This window comes from Rhinoraja longicauda, chromosome 15 (assembly GCF_053455715.1).
Source record: "Rhinoraja longicauda isolate Sanriku21f chromosome 15, sRhiLon1.1, whole genome shotgun sequence".
Lineage (NCBI taxonomy): Eukaryota > Metazoa > Chordata > Chondrichthyes > Rajiformes > Arhynchobatidae > Rhinoraja > Rhinoraja longicauda.
The window spans coordinates 40,803,960-40,819,845 of NC_135967.1; the positions used below are offsets into that span (position 1 = coordinate 40,803,960).

At 43.8% G+C, this 15,886-nt stretch overlaps 1 protein-coding gene across 7 annotated transcripts in view; it reads left to right on the forward strand.

Annotated features, from left to right (window-relative positions):
* Nucleotides 1-15,886, forward strand: part of tenm1 (teneurin transmembrane protein 1) — a 1,669,493-nt gene that overhangs the window by 900,560 nt on the left and 753,047 nt on the right. For 4 of the 7 annotated variants that reach the window (XM_078412544.1, XM_078412548.1, XM_078412549.1 and 1 more), the window contains exon 1: nt 5,544-5,887. The exons of 2 other annotated variants lie outside the window; for them this stretch is intronic. The gene's annotated coding sequence lies outside the window, so the exon portion shown is untranslated. Of the gene's footprint in view, nt 1-5,398; nt 5,509-5,543; nt 5,888-15,886 lie in introns of those variants that run through there. One more of the 7 variants, XM_078412547.1, reaches the window with a different exon arrangement.

Consider the following 15,886-nt stretch of genomic DNA (forward strand, 5'->3'; position numbering starts at 1 on the left):
TCAGGAAAAGACGAGTATTTGCAATATTGGAAGAAAATGTGTTGAAGATCAACTATGATTGAAACTAAAGACAGACGCAAAAAGCTGGAGTAACTCAGCGGGTCCAGGAGAGAAGGAATAGGTGAAGTTTTGGGTCGAGACCCTTCTTCAGAAATGCTGCCTGTCCCGCAGAGTTACTCCAGCTTTGTGTGTCTATCTTCGGTTTAAAGCAGTTCCTTCCTACACATGATTGAAGCTAATATTGTTCTATGATTTAACTTTATTATTAGTTGTTTATTATCCCTCATTTGCTGAGATTGAACTGATATTCAGCTCAACAGGTCTTTGTTGCACGTATGTAAGACCAGATAATGTAGTTGTTGTTTGCAAGCAATTTGAGTGGGTGTTGTAATTTTGATAAGTGCGCGTTCAACATTTTCAAGGTCAGACAGTATAACACTGAAAATTGCCTCAGAGTTTCCACGATATGCAGAAATTAGCTTTATTCACAGAGATATACGACAGGGGAACAGGGCCTGTGGCCCACCCGGTCCATGCTGAGCATCAACCACACATTTACACGAATACTACTGTAAAGGGACCATAAGCCCATAGGATATAGGATCAGAATTAGGCCATTCGGCCCATCAAGTCTACTCTGCCATTCAATCATGGCTGATCTATTTTTCCTTCTCGACTCCATTCTCCTGCTTTCTCCCTGCAACCCCTGACACCCATATTAATCATAATAATCATAATCAGAATCGTAATTTATTAGCCAAGTATGTTTTGCAACATATGAGAAATTTGGTTTGCCATACAGTCATACCAAAAAAAGCAAAAAAACACACAGTTACATAAAAATTTGACATAAACATAGAAACATAGAAAATAGGTGCAGGAGGAGGCTATTCGGCCCTTTGAGCCAACTCATTCATTGTGATCATGGCTAATCGTCCCCAATCAATAACCCGTGCCTGCCTTCTCCCCATAGCCCTTGATTCCACTAGACCCTAGAGCTCTATCTAACTCTCTCTTAAATCCATCTGTGGCCCCTGGTTCTGGACTCGCCCAACATTGGGAACATTTTTCCTGCATCTAGCTTGTCCAGTCCCTTTATAATTTTATATGTTTCTATAAGATACCCTCTCATCCTTCTAAACTCCAGTGAATTCAAGCCTCGTCTTTTCAATCTTTCCTCATATATCAGTCCCGCCATACCATACCATACCATACACATACAGCCGGAAACAGGCCTTTTCGGCCCACCAAGTCCGTGCCGCCCAGTGATCCCCGTACATTAACACTATCCTACACACACTAGGGACAATTTTTACATTTACCCAGCCAATTAACCTACATACCTGTACGTCTTTGGAGTGTGGGAGGAAACCGAAGATCTCGGAGAAAACCCACGCAGGTCACGGGGAGAACGTACAAACTCCTTACAGTGCAGCACCCGTAGTCAGGATCGAACCTGAGTCTCCGGCGCTGCATTCGCTGTAAAGCAGCAACTCTACCGCTGCGCTACCGTGCCGCCCTCCCAGGGATCAAACTCGTGAACCTACTCTGCACTGCCTCAATTACAAGGATGTCCTTCCTCAAATTAGGAGACCAAAACTGTACACAATACTCCAGATGTGGTCTTACCAGGACCCTATACAACTGCAGAAGAACCTCTTTACTCCTATAACTGAAATCTTCTTGTTATGAAGGCCAACATTCCATTAGCTTTCTTCACTGCCTGCTGTACCTGCACGCCAACTTTCAGTGACAGGTGTACAAGGACACCCAGGTCTCGCTGCACCTCCCCCTTACCTAACCTAACTCCATTGAGATAATAATCTGCCTCCTTGTTTCTGCCGCCAAAGTGGATAACCTCACATTTATCTATATTATACTGCATCTGCCATGCATCTGCCCACTCACATCCACCACAGCGGCTCCTCCACATTCTCCACTGTGATGGAAGGCAATAAAGTCTTCTCTTCTTTCCTCCTTTCCCTCCCGCGGTCACAGCCGGCGATCGAGCTCCCACGTCGCGGCGGTCTAAGCTCCCGCAACGGGACAGTCGAAACTCCTGCGGCTTGGCGTTCCCGAAATCGGTCCCTAACCAGGGACCGTGAGCTCCACAATGTTAAAGTCCACAGCTCCCGCAGATTAGAGCTCCAAAGGCCGACCCCTGCCAAAGGGATCGCTCGCTCCAAGAATCAATAATCTGTCTGTCTCTGCCTTAAAAATATCCATTGACTTTCCCTCCGCAGCCTTCTGTGGTAATAAATTCCACAGATTCTGATTAAAGAAATTCCTCCACATCTCCTTCCCAAAGGAACGGCCCTACGTTCTGAAGCTATGACCTGTGACCTGTGACCCGTGACCTTTGAGCTTCGAAGGCTATGACCTTGTTGCTCTGTGCATCTCTTTGTAAATGGGCTTGCAGCGGCCAAAATGCAATCAGGAACCAGGGATTCAAAGATCAATCAACTGGTCCAAAGTGGTGGCTGCAGTAGGGGCAGCCTTAGAGTGCCAGAATAAAGCTTTATGGGGGCATGTTGCTGGTGACTTTAGTAGCCTGCCAGTTGTTGGATGCACGTTTGATGTGGCATCTTGTTTGGCAAGATGGAGCATCTAATTTCGATAGTCAGAGGATGGTGAATCTGTGGAATTCATTGCCACAGAAGGCTGTGGAGGCCGTGTCAATGGATATTTTGACGGTAGAGAGAGATAGATTCTTGATTAGTACGGATGTCAGGGGTTATGGGGAGAAGGCAGGGGAATGGGGTTAGGAGGGAAAGATGGATCAGCCATGATTGAATGGCGGAGTAGACTTAATGGGTTGAATGGCCTAATTCTGCTCCTATCACTTAGGAACATGAACTTATGAATTTTGGTCAGCATGGACAAGAAACCTTTTCTCCCAGAGAGTTGAGAATTTGTGGAGGCCAATTCATTGGATGAATTTAAAAGAGAGTTAGATAGAACTCTCGGGGCTATTGGAATCAAAGGATACGGGGAGAGGTTAAGCACAGTTGCTGATTGTGGATGATCAGCCATGATCACAATGAATGGCGGTGCTGGCTCGAAGGGCCAAATGGCCTCCTCTTGCACCTATTTTCTATGTTTCTATGTTTCTATGTTTCTCTATGATGTTTTGGATCAAGACCCTTCTTCAGACTGAGTGTCAGGGGAGAGGTTTTTGTTGACCCCGAAACGTCACCTATTCCTTTTCTCCAGAGATGCTGCCTGACCCGCTGATTTACTCCGACATTTTTTGTCTTTCTTCTGCGCAAACCAGCATCTGCAGTTCCTTCTTACACATTAATATTGGTTTGGTGATGACTTGACAATAATCACTTTGATGCTTTTTTGTAATAGATTTAGAGGGGTGGGTGCTGGAGGCAGATACAGTAGAGGAATTTAAGAGGCTATTGGATAGGCACATGGATATTCAAGGAATGAAAGTAAATGGGTTTTAAGCAGGCAGATACGAGTTGGTATTGGCATTAGGTTCAGCACAGACATTGTGAGCCAAAGGGCCTGTCCCTATGCTGTGCTGTGCTGTTTTAGGTTAACAATGGAAGGTGGGCTTTGAAAAAAGAATCAAAAAGAGATGGCTGCAGAAATACTCAATTTCCTGGCACAGATAGCTATGGGGAATAATGTTTCACAAGGTATTATGGAAGCATCTGTAAAATCATTCCTTTCTGCAGGGTCGGCACAGTGGCACAGTGGTAGAGTTGCTGCCTCACAGCGCCAGGAACCCGGGTTTGATCTCGACTACAGATGCTGTCTGTATGGAGTTTGTACATCCTCCTCGCGACTAGGGTGGGTTTTCTCCGAGATCTTCGGTTTCCTCCCGCACTCCAAAGACATACGGGTTTGGAGGTTAATTGGCTTGGTGTAAATGTGAAAAATTGTCCCCAGTGTGTGTAGGATAGTGTTAATGTGCAGGGATCGCAGGACGGTGCAGACTCGTTGTGCCAAAGGGCCTGTTTCCGCACTGTATCTCTAACCTAGACTAAAACTAAGATCTTAGACTGTGAGATGGTACCCATTGACTGATAGCACTTCTATTTCACGAAGAGTAATGCTCAGGATAACTAGTTTGACATAAGGTCGTAAGGTCATGTGATAGAAGCAGAATAGGCCATTCGGCCCATCAAGTTCCGCCATTCAATCATGGCTGATCTATCTCTCCCTCCTAACCCCATTATCCTGCCTTCTCCCCATAATCCCTGACACCCGTACTAATCAAGAATCTATCTGTCTCTGCCTTAAAAATATCCATTGACTTGGCCTCCACAGCCTTCTGTGACAAAGAATTCCCCAGATTCACCACCCTTGGGCCAAAAGCTGGAAAAATGACTAAAGACATGGTAATAGGTCACTTAGAAAACTGAAGTATGATAGACAATAGACAATAGACAATAGGTGCAGGAGGAGGCCATTCAGCCCTTCGAGCCAGCACCGCCATTCAATGTGATCATGGCTGATCATTGATCATGATTACAGAGTCAAAAAAGTTCTATAAAGAGGACATACCTGACAGAGATTTTAGAGAATATATCTTGGTCTTGGCATCATGTACGTCACAGACATTGTGGGCAGAAGGGCCTGTCCCTGTGCTGTGCTGTTTTTAGTAGAAACGGCGTGGAAACAGGCCGTTTTGCCCACTGAGTCCAAGCCGACCATCGATCATCCCCACACTGGTTCGATGTTATCCCACATTTGCATCCTACACTCTCGGAACAATTTACAGAATCCAATTAACCTGCAAACCTGCATGTTTTTGGAATGAGTGGGGGGGGAAACCAGAGCACCCAGTGGAAAACCCACATGGTCACAGGGAGAACGTGCAAACTCCGCACAGACAGCGCCCGTAGTCAGGATCTGACCAGGCACACTGGCACCGTAAGGCAGCAGCTCTGTCGCTGTGCCACCGTCCTGCCTTTATGTTCTATGTTATAGAATCATACAGTCATACTGTGTGGAAACAGGCCCTTTGGCCCAACTTGTCCACAACCACCATTTATGCCTGCATTTGGCCCATTTCCCTCTAAACCAGTCCTATCCATGTACCTGTCCAAATGTTTCTTAAACGTTGCAACCTTGGCTACCTCCTCCAGCAGCTCATTCCATACACCCCCCACTCTTTGTGTGAAAAAGTTACCCCTCCAGTTCCTATTAAATCCCTTCTCCCCCCCCCCCCCCCCCCCCCCCCCCTCACCTTAAGCCTGCGTTTCATGCTAAACTTCCCAAAACAAATCGCTAGTGAAACTGGATATTGCATTTTAATATTGAAAACTTGACTCAAAAAAATTGTGGGCGGTAGTTCTTTCCATTTTTTAATGCATTGGCCAGTTTATTTCTGTGATGCAAAAGCATTGTAGCTTTTTGCAAATGAAACATGAGGGAGCGGCACACACATCGTTTTCTTTAAACAAGAAGATGATGATGATGATGATGATGATGCTTGCAACGCAGCAATGTCGAGTCTTCTTGTTTTGTCTCCCCCCTTTCAGTAACGTGGTAGGTTCCAGTGATGTGGATATTGTGTGTGCTCCTGTGCCTGCTTAAACAGTGCGAGCAGTTTGGAGACTGCCTGCCAGTTGTTATCTCCTGTCACTGGGGTAGCCGGAGTGTGAGGAAGGAAGCCTGTGGTGTTGGGGCTGAGTTTGCCTGCGCATCCACAAGGGGATTTAGCCAATGCCCAGCAGAAGCCCTGCACAACAAGCCCAGCTCGGGGTGATCCAGCCTGTTTGTTCTCCCCCATCAAGGGAATCAATCTGCAGGGGTTTTTTTTGTTGAAAGATGATGAAAGTGGATTTATTTCATCTTCGATAGAGAGTGCAGATCTTTGGAGAGATGGAATGGCCCTGATCCTTCAGCATGGCAAGACTCCAGCATGGTAATGTGGGGCTTGTGGACGCGATTTGAAACGGGTGTGTGTGCATGTGTGTGAATGTTTATGTCCAGTGCATTGTCTGCCCTTTGATGGGAATGCGAGCTCTCTTGATCTGCAGCGGCATCAAGCGCTACACCCAAAGTACAAAGATCCAGAAGGCTGCTTACAGCATTTATTGTCACTCTGACAAATGTCGCCTTGGTGAATCCCAAGATCAAATGAAAGAGGATTTAATTTTATTTTTTTTTAAATATTTTTTTTGTGGCTTGTTTTGTATTTCGTTGGCTCCGTGGTCTCCTAATTCAAGGGTACAGTAGAACTGGTTGCGGACAGCACAGTGGCTTCCCCTCATGCTGTGAGTGTGCAGTCTGGTACCGATAAGAATGGATGTGCCTGCGCCTTCACTGGATGACTTCTCAGGTGCCCTGGCACACTTGTCGTGGGCAGAATGGGCACCTCGCAGGGATCGTTCAACTTCAGTTCACCGATTGCCCATACAATCCTTTTCCCCCCTCTGTGTGTGTGTGTGTGTGTGTGTGTGTGTGTGTGTGTGAGTGTGTGTGTAAGTGTGTGTGTGTGTGTGTGTGGGTGTGTGTGTGAGTGTGTGTGTAAGTGTGTGTGTGTGAGTGTGTGTAAGTGTGTGTGTGTGTAAGTGTGAGTGAGTGTGTGTGTGTGTAAGTGTGTGTGTGTGTAAGTGTGTGTGAGTGTGTGTGTGTGAGTGTGTAAGTGTGTGTGTGGGTGTGTGTGTAAGTGTGTGTGTGTATGTGTGTGTGAGTGTATGTGTGTGGGTGTGTGTGTAAGTGTAAGTGTGTGTGTGTGTGTGTGTGTGTGTGTGTGTGTGTGTGTGTGTGTGTGATTTTGTGGTGGGGTCTGTTTTTTTTCTTAAATTATTATGAGACAGCTATTTAGAGATCATGCATTTGCTACTGGAATGATAATCTTTGAAAAATCACCGCACTTAGATCAAAGAGGTATTTCTGAATATGGAATAAGACTGATCTTCGCAGCTGACTAATGCTCTTTGATACATGGTGACTTATTTCCAGGTGGCTGTGCAGTTGCTGTGAAGTTCATTTAATAGAAGTCAGTGGATTGTGCCTATAATGGTCATGTTTCTTTCCTTGCAGTTTCTGATCAGAGGTGTGGGGGGAGGGGGGGTGTCACCTGAACCAATCTTCTGATGAACAAAAATAAATGCATCTTTTTCCCAATGGTTGACCCGTGAATGGTAGATTTCTGAGCAGGAACTTGCATAGTTTTTTTGTTAACTTGACAAATGAAATTTGCTTGCATCTGTTAAAAACATGTTGCAGCTAGTTGTCTTACGGCGATAGAAAATAGAAGAGTTTTTTAATTTACATTGTGGAACTAGATGTTATACAATGCTATAATGTTATTTCAAGATTGACGCCTTGGTATGTTGGCTCCTAGTCTTAGTCAGTTCGGTTTCTGATAAAGCATAATAGTTAATCTTCTGGGATTTCACCTTTAAATGTGACACACGATCTACAGTAGAAAGGTTTACTTATGTACATTGGTTTGGTATGACTTTTCGTCGAAGTGCAGCAACATGTATCAAAACTGCTATCATAAAGACATTGTGGAAAGCAGAACCAAAAGCCCAAGGGTTTTTTAAGGACTTATCTTTCCTCATCCATGTGAATTGGTGGGGAAAAAAATGTTCTGTGTCAAAAAATGGTCTCATTCATCTTCGGGCTGCTGGGCTGGGCTCCGAGATGCGAGAGAGGAGTTTTGTTGTCAGACCAGATAACCCTTGAAACTTCCTTCCCCTGTCTCACTCAACTGGTTTCATTCTTTCTCAGCTGCTCCACCAGAGGGAGTTCCATCCACAAGTAAATCAGTCTTGTAGCTGGTGGTGTGGAGTGGAGGGAAAGGGGAAAGAAGCATTGATATTGTGGCCTCCTGCTTCCATTGTGGGGAGTGACATTGAAATGAGTACTCCCAGTTTCTTAGCAAAGTCAAGGCACAAGATTTTTTTAAAAAAAATGTTTCAGGGAATTTTATACGAAGTGAAACGAGTGCTGTGTTTTGAGTGAGATGATCAGAGAGTGACCGAGGACTCTTGAGTGAAATAGTGAATAACATCAACCATACCGAACAGTGAGACGGTGGTAAATTGAGGTGGAGAAAAGGAAAAACAAGCATTTTTACACATCATCCAAAGCTTGGCTGAATGGCAAAGCTTTCACCATGCTCCCTGGTAAATTAGTGGCTAAGATGATGCTTAAGTTTCAATCAAATTAATGAAAAGATATAGGTTTAGGTTTATTATTGTCAGTGTACGGAGGTACAGTGAAAAGCTTTGTTTTGCATGCAACCCAGTCAGATCAGATAATACTATACTACATCCTATTTTGTTGTGCTGCAGCAAGTAAGAATTTCATTGTTCTATCTGGGACACACGACAATAAAACACTCTTGACTCTTGACTAAATACAATCGTGTCAAAATCGTGTACAATAGGGAGAGCCAAAGGGAAGATACAGAGTGCAGAATATATGCATTTGTAGCTTGCTTTCATTGCATGAAACCACTTGTGAGTAGCTGCACAGGTATTATGGAGATTTCTCTCCAGCAAATACACCTTAAGTTCACAGCTCTGGTTCTCTTCATGGAGATCGTGGACCACCCCGTGAGGATATTACTGGCGCAGCTGGTAGAGCTGCTGTTTCACAGCTTGAGCAACCAGGGCTTAATCCTGATCTCTGCTGCTGTCTGCGTGGAATTTGCACACTTTCCCTGCCGTGACGCAGCTTTCTTCTCCTCCCACACCACAAACATGTTGACCACTGCATATTGACCCCTAGTTTGTGGGAAAACGATAAAAACCTGAGGGAAATTGGTGGGAACGTGGGCGAATAACAATAGGGATTAGTTTACGATTTGTGTAAATGGGTGGCTAATGAATGGCAGGGACTAGATAGGGCAAAGGTCCTGATCCCACGCTGTGTAATTCTCTGGCTCAATTGATTTTCCCCGGTCACAAAGCCTTATTTTTTAAAATTTATTCTCTGTATATAAACATTATTGGTTAAGCCAGTCTTTATTATCCTGCCATATTTACGTCTGAATTTAGGACACTGGTTAGAGTCGGCTACTATGATGAGTCTGGAATCAAATATAAACCAGAACAGATAATGATAACAAATTTAATTTCTTAATGGATATTAGAGAACCGAATGAGTTTTTGAAATAATTCAGTGTTTTCATTGTCATCGTTTCTTTCTCAGTTTCTTGCATTTAAACTCCCGATTTGATTGAATGGTGCAGCGGACTCGATGGGCCGAATGGCCTAATTCTGCTCAAGTGTCTTACGATCTTATGATTTATGCGATTCTTTGAATTTAAATCAACCAGAGTTCAAACTCACGCCTCTGGATCACTAGCCCTGTCTTTGAATATTAATCTTGCAACCTAGCCATAATACTACTGTGCCCAGGGTAGAGTATACGGGAAATTAATGTACGGGAAAGGAGGTGAAAACGATTTGATCCATTTTTGTGCCAATTTATTGATCATTATTCTGTAATAAAACTCAAAAACTAATGGTGCTTTCTCCAGAGCAACACCTGCCTGTAGTTTAATTTAGTTTAGAGTACACCGTGGAAACCGGCCCTTCGGCCCACTGAGTCCGCACCGACGAGCGATCCCCGCACATTAACACTATCGCACACGAGGGGCAATTTATTTTTACATTTATACCAAGCCAATTAATCTACAATCCCGTACGCCTTTGGAGTGTGGGCGGAAACCAATGTTTAGTTTGGTTTAGAGAAACAGGCCCTTCGGCCCACCGAGTCCGCACCGGCCAGCGATCCCCGCACACTAACACTATCCAACACGCCCGAGGGACAATTTACACTTACACCAAGCCAATTAACCTACAAACCCGCACGTCTTTGGAGTGTGGGAGGAAACCGAAGTTCCCGGAGATAATCCATGCGGTCACGGGGAGAACGTACAAACTTCGTACAGACAAGCACCCGTAGCCAGGATTGAACACGGGTCTCTGGCGCTGCATTCGCTATAAGGCAGCAACTCTACTGCTGTGCCACCCATACTTCTCTGTAGTACTTTTTACCAGTATTTTTTTAGAAGTATTTTTTTAGAACTGAGACAGGATTAGCGGATTCATCTTTCTTGATCATTGTCACCAAAAGATGGATGATTTTCTTGAAGCTGGAATGAATGTCATGATCACTCAGTTTCCCCAGCATCCTACAACCCCCCCCCCTCCCCTCCCATCTCACCCGGTGAATCATTCTGATTATAAACAAATTAACACAACGGATTAGCATAATGAATGATTTGAGATTCATTACGCCTGTTTTGTAATGACAGCCAGCCGCGGAAGCAGAGAAATAAGATGCGTTTGCTCGAAGAGAAAGCTCACTGAGGGAATTCAGTTCACGGCTGATGAACAGTAATCTCATCGTCTTTCAGATCCACAACATTGTCAGAATCTAATACTGCATTCTTAATGATGAATTTATGGGCCTGGAGTGTGAAATAATTCCCAGTACTACAGCCTCTGCTCATATGATATTGAAAGGAAGATTTTCCATTTGAACTCTGCACACATCAAAAGATACAGACAGTAAAACATACATATCCGATCATGGGTTAGGGTTTTTTTTTTCAGAGTAAGTTCTTTTTGTTGTCTATCTAAAATAGAATTCTCCAGCTGTTCGCCTTCCCTCCAGTGGCTTGATTATAAATTTGCGCTTTTAATCATAAATCAGTGAGAATAAGTCATTTAAAACTCCAGTGCTTTCCAGCACTGCCTCTCTTTTTTAATTTGTAAACCAGCACCAGCAGTTCCTTGTTTCTATATGTTAGGTCTTTCCAATTGCTATATACATTTACAACCTTAGATATGGTATAACATAGGACAGTACGGTGTTGAACAGGCCCTTCACTGCATCTTGTCTGTGCCAACCACGATACCAATCTTAATAATCGCATTTGCCTGTACTTTGACTCTATTCCTTACCTTTTCATTTATCTGTCTAAATGCCTTTGGAATGTTGCAATTGTATCTGTTTCTACCACCTGCCCTGGCAATAGACAATAGACAATAGACAATAGGTGCAGGAGGAGGCCATTCGGCCCTTCGAGCCAGCACCACCATTCAACGTGATCATGGCTGATCATTCTCAATCAGTACCCCGTTCCTGCATTCTCCCCATACCCCCTGACTCTGCTATCATTAAGAGCTCTATCCAACTCTCTCTTGAATGCATTCAGAGAATTGGCCTCCACTACATTCTGAGGCAGAGAATTCCATGGATTTACAACTCTCTGAGTGAAAAAGTTTTTCCTCATCTCCGTTCTTAATGGCCTACCCCTTATTCTTAAACTGTGGCCCCTGGTTCTGGACTCCCTCAACATTGTGGACATGTTTCCTGCCTCTAACGTGTCCAACCCCTTAATAATCTTATATGTTTCGATAAGATCCCCTCTCATCCTTCTAAATTCCAGTGTATACAAGCCTAGTCGCTCCAGTCTTTCAACATATGATAGTCCCGCCATTCCGGGAATCAACCTAGTAAACCTACGCTGCACGCCCTCAATAGCAAGAATATCCTTCCTCAAATTTGGAGACCAAAACTGCACACAGTACTCCAGGTGCAGTCTCACTAGGGCCCTGTACAACTGCAGAAGGATCTCTTTGCTCCTATACTCAATACATTCCTGGCAACCCACCATTCACAGTGTAAAAGAAAATCACCTTGCAAATTTATTTGAAATGTCTGCCTTCTAACTTTAAACCTACACTGCCTAGTATTACAACTCAGAGAGTTGTAAATCTGTGGAATTCTCTGCCTCAGAAGGCAGTGGAGGCCAATTCTCTGAATGCATTCAAGAGAGAGCTAGATAGAGCTCTTATGGATAGCGGAGTCAGGGGGTATGGGGAGAAGGCAGGAACGGGGGTACCGATTGAGAATGATCAGCCATGATCACATTGAATGGTGGTGCTGGCTCGAAGGGCCGAATGGCCTACTCCTGCACCTATTGTCTATTGTATTGCATCCAGCAACAACGACTTTCAACAGATATTTGTTGCCAATGCACATCTTTGGAAACACAGTTTAGTTTATTGTCTTTGTCAAGGTAGAGTGAAAAGCATTCAAGTTGCGTGTTATCCAGTCAGCGAAAGGACTATACATGATCACAATCGAGGCATCCACAGTGTACAGTTACAGGATCAAGGGAACAATGTCTAGTTTTAGTTTAGTTTAGTTTTCTTGTCACAGTGCCGAAGTACAGTGAAAAGCTTTGTTTTGTTGCTTGCTATCCAATCAGTGGAAAGACAATACATGATTACATTCAAGCCTGCCACAGTGTACAGATACAGGATGATGGGAATAGCATTTAGTGCAAGATAAGGTCCAGTAAAGTCCGATCAAAGATAGTCCTTGGGTACAAATCCGATTAAAGATGGTCCTTGATAAAGTCCGATTAAAGATAGTCTGAGAGTCTCCATTGAGGTCGACGGCTCTCTAGCTGGTAATTGGATGGTTCACCTGCCTGAACTACAGCAGACCATTTAGGAAATACCAATTACAAACACTCCCAAATTGATAAAATAGCTGAGAGGGCAGTATGAAGTTATTCTACCAGAGTTAGTCGTTCATCCTTTATTGCCGTTTGAAAGGACATGTTGGGCAGCAGGTTTGGAGTTATTCAGATTCTTATCCACCAGGATGTCAAGCCCCGGCATCTTGCTGAAGTAACAGCCTCAGGCAATACTTCTCAATGACTCACTAACTGTTCCACACCGTGATCCCTTGTTACTTACTATGGAGCTGAACGAAAATCAAACGCACCATCCAGCCAGCACTTCTTAAACAATTGATTACAAGCTGAATAATTTTAATTAGTATTTTGGATGCTAATGCCGTAACCCTTTTAAAACAATTTCCAGTGCGAATCTAACCTGAACATGCCGAACAATATTGATTTCTCTAACTTTGTGTAACCCTTGCATCCCCTCTCTCTCCATCCCTCCCCCATCCTGGTCGTTGTGCTGGTTTCTATGTCGTCCTGTTGCGTTTCACTGTCTGTATCACTGTCATTACCTTCCCTGTAGCCAACAACGGACCATTGTGGGTTCCACCTTGACTTGATCATCGTTGCTTTTTGCATATCTGTGATTCGTTTGTTCTGTTTATCTTCTATATCTCTCATTTCCCTCTCCCCGGACTCAGTCTGAAGAAGGGTCTCGACCCAAAACATCACTTATTCCTTTTCTCCAGAGATGCTGCCTGACCCGCTGAGTTACTCCAGCTTTTTGTGCCTATCTTTGGTGTAATCAAGCATCTGCAGTTCCTCCCTACACGAATTTAATGGCTCCATTTTAAATGTACTGGGTTTGTGAAGACAGCCTCTGAGAGTTACTCAATCGAGACGTGCCAAGCAGAAAGATTTCCAGCACAAACGGGTAGCTGCTTCAAAATGTATTCATTATTTCCCATTTCAATGGGAACAACACACCCAGAGGCAAGAGTTAAGAGTGCATTTATGTAAGTCGGCACAGTGGTGCAGCGGTAGAGTTGCTGCCTTACAGCGCCAACAACCCAGGTTCGATTCTGACTCCATGACAAACATGGAGTTTGTACGTTCTCTCTGTGACATTGTGAGCTTTCTCTGGGTGCTCCGGTTTCCACCCCACATTCCAAAGACATGCCGGTTAATCGGTTTCTGTATTTTGTCCCTAGTGTATGGAATAGAACTAGTTAGTGCATGGGCGTTCGCTGGTCGACAGGGACACTCGGGGGACCTAAGGTCCTGTTTCCATGCTGTATTTTTAAACTAAACTAAATATGTCATATTAACTGGAACAATGAAATCCTTACTTGCTGTAACTTTAGAGGCACATGGTGTTACCATTGCATTGCCGTGATCTTTAAACTGTTTCTCAAAGGTTCAGAACATGGATGCCCTTTAAACTTGAGAGGAGGAATACCTGTTTACATTATTCTGATTCATTATTATTTTAATGTACTGCCTTGAAAACTGATTAATAGTCAGTCAATCAACTCATTGTCTCTGACCTGCAGAAGACTTATTAAATTTTAATGACTATGGGCTTAGCTCACAACCGGAAATTTGTACAGTATAAATGTAATGGATGTTTCCTTCGGTAGATTGGTACGTTTCAGTCCTCTGAGTATATGTTGGTATACAGCTTGCTACTATAGTAATATTGTTTTTGACAGGTAATACATCAACGTATAAGATTTGTTTTTCTGTTAATCAGAGAAATGAAAAATGAATTATCAAAATACAATGAAGGATGCCACTTTGTAAACCTATTTGCCTTTTCAATAGTACACCTGATTTTTTTTTAATGTAGTGCGGCCTTTCCAAGGCTTAACACCCTGGGAATTCCCTTTTCATTTATCATATGTCTGAAGAAGGGTCTCTACCCGAAACGTCACCCATTCCTTCTCTCCTGAGATGCTGCCTGACCCACTGAGTTACTCCAGCATTTTGTGATACCTTCGATTTGTACCAGCATCTGCAGTTATTTTCCTACTACCCTTTTCATTTATGTTCATTGTGTTTCCTCAAGATCTTTGGCTGAATGGGCGTTTGTCGGCTCTGGGCCTGTACTCGCTGGAGTTTATGAGGGGGTGCCTCATTGAAGCGTACAGAATAGTGAAAGGCTTGGATAGAGTGGGTGTGGAGAGGATGTTTCCACCAGTGGGAGAGTCTAGGACTCAAGGTCACAGCTTCAGAATGAAAGGACGTTCTTTTAGGAGAAATAGTCTTTAGACAGAGTGCGGTGAATCTGTGGAATTCTTTGCCACAGAAGGCTGTGGAGGCCGTCAGTGGATATTTTTAAGGCAGAGATAGATAGATTGTAAATTAGTACAGGTGTCAGAGGAAATGGGGAGAAGGCAGGAGAATGGGGTGAGGAGGTAGAGAAAGATCAGCCAAGATTGGCAGAATAGAGTTGATGGGCCAAATTGCCTAATTCACCTCCTATCACTTACAATCTTATGAAAGAAAATATTAATTCATTTAATTAGATTTGACGTTTTCCAAAAGTATTTGTGAACAGAAGCCCTTGGGTGGATTGTGGTTACCAAGAGAGGGATAGTCCAATTTAGTTTATTGTCATGTGTACTGAGGTACAGTGAAAAGCATTTGTTGCGTGCTGTCCAGTCAGCGGAAAGACAATACATGATTACAATTGAGCCATTTACGGTGTATAAATGCATGTTGAGAGAATAACGCTTAGTGCAAGGTAAAGCCAGCAAAGTCTGAACAAGGATAGTCCAAGGGGCACCAATGATGTTATTGGTAGTTCAGGACTGCTCTCTGATTGTGGCAGGATGGTTCAGATCGCAGTAATAGACAATCAGAAGCCTCTCTCCCATTCATTGGCAGTTTTTAATGATAGAATCTCAGACCGGGAGCACAGATGAAATGTAGATACAAAAAAGCTGGAATAACTCAGCGGGACAGGCAGCATCTCTGGAGAGAAGGTATGGCTGACGTTTTGGGTTGAGACCCTTCTTCAGACTTACTTCAGTTACTCCAGATTTTTGTGTCTTATCTTCGGTTTAAACCAGCACCTGCAGTTCCTTTCTACAGAGATGGAAATGTTGTGTGGACTGTGAACCTAATCGTTTTTTTTTGTTTTTTTTAAATCAAAAATATTTATTCAAATATTAAAATAATATATACAATACAATAAAACCAAAACAGAACCCACCACCAGAATACTATACAAGCAAATATACCAATTGAGACTATTATACAATTATATTACAATCCCCATCCAGGATACATCCAATCCCCCCCGGTGCCCAGCGGTCCCGGAAATCCTCCAGGGTGCCCGTGGACAGCGCGCGGTCCCTCTCCAACACCACCCGGGCGCGGATGTAACCCCGGAAAAGGGGTAGGCAGCTGGCTCGGGCAGAGCCCTCTTCCGCCTGGCGCCGCGAGTCACGGATGGCCAGTTTGGCC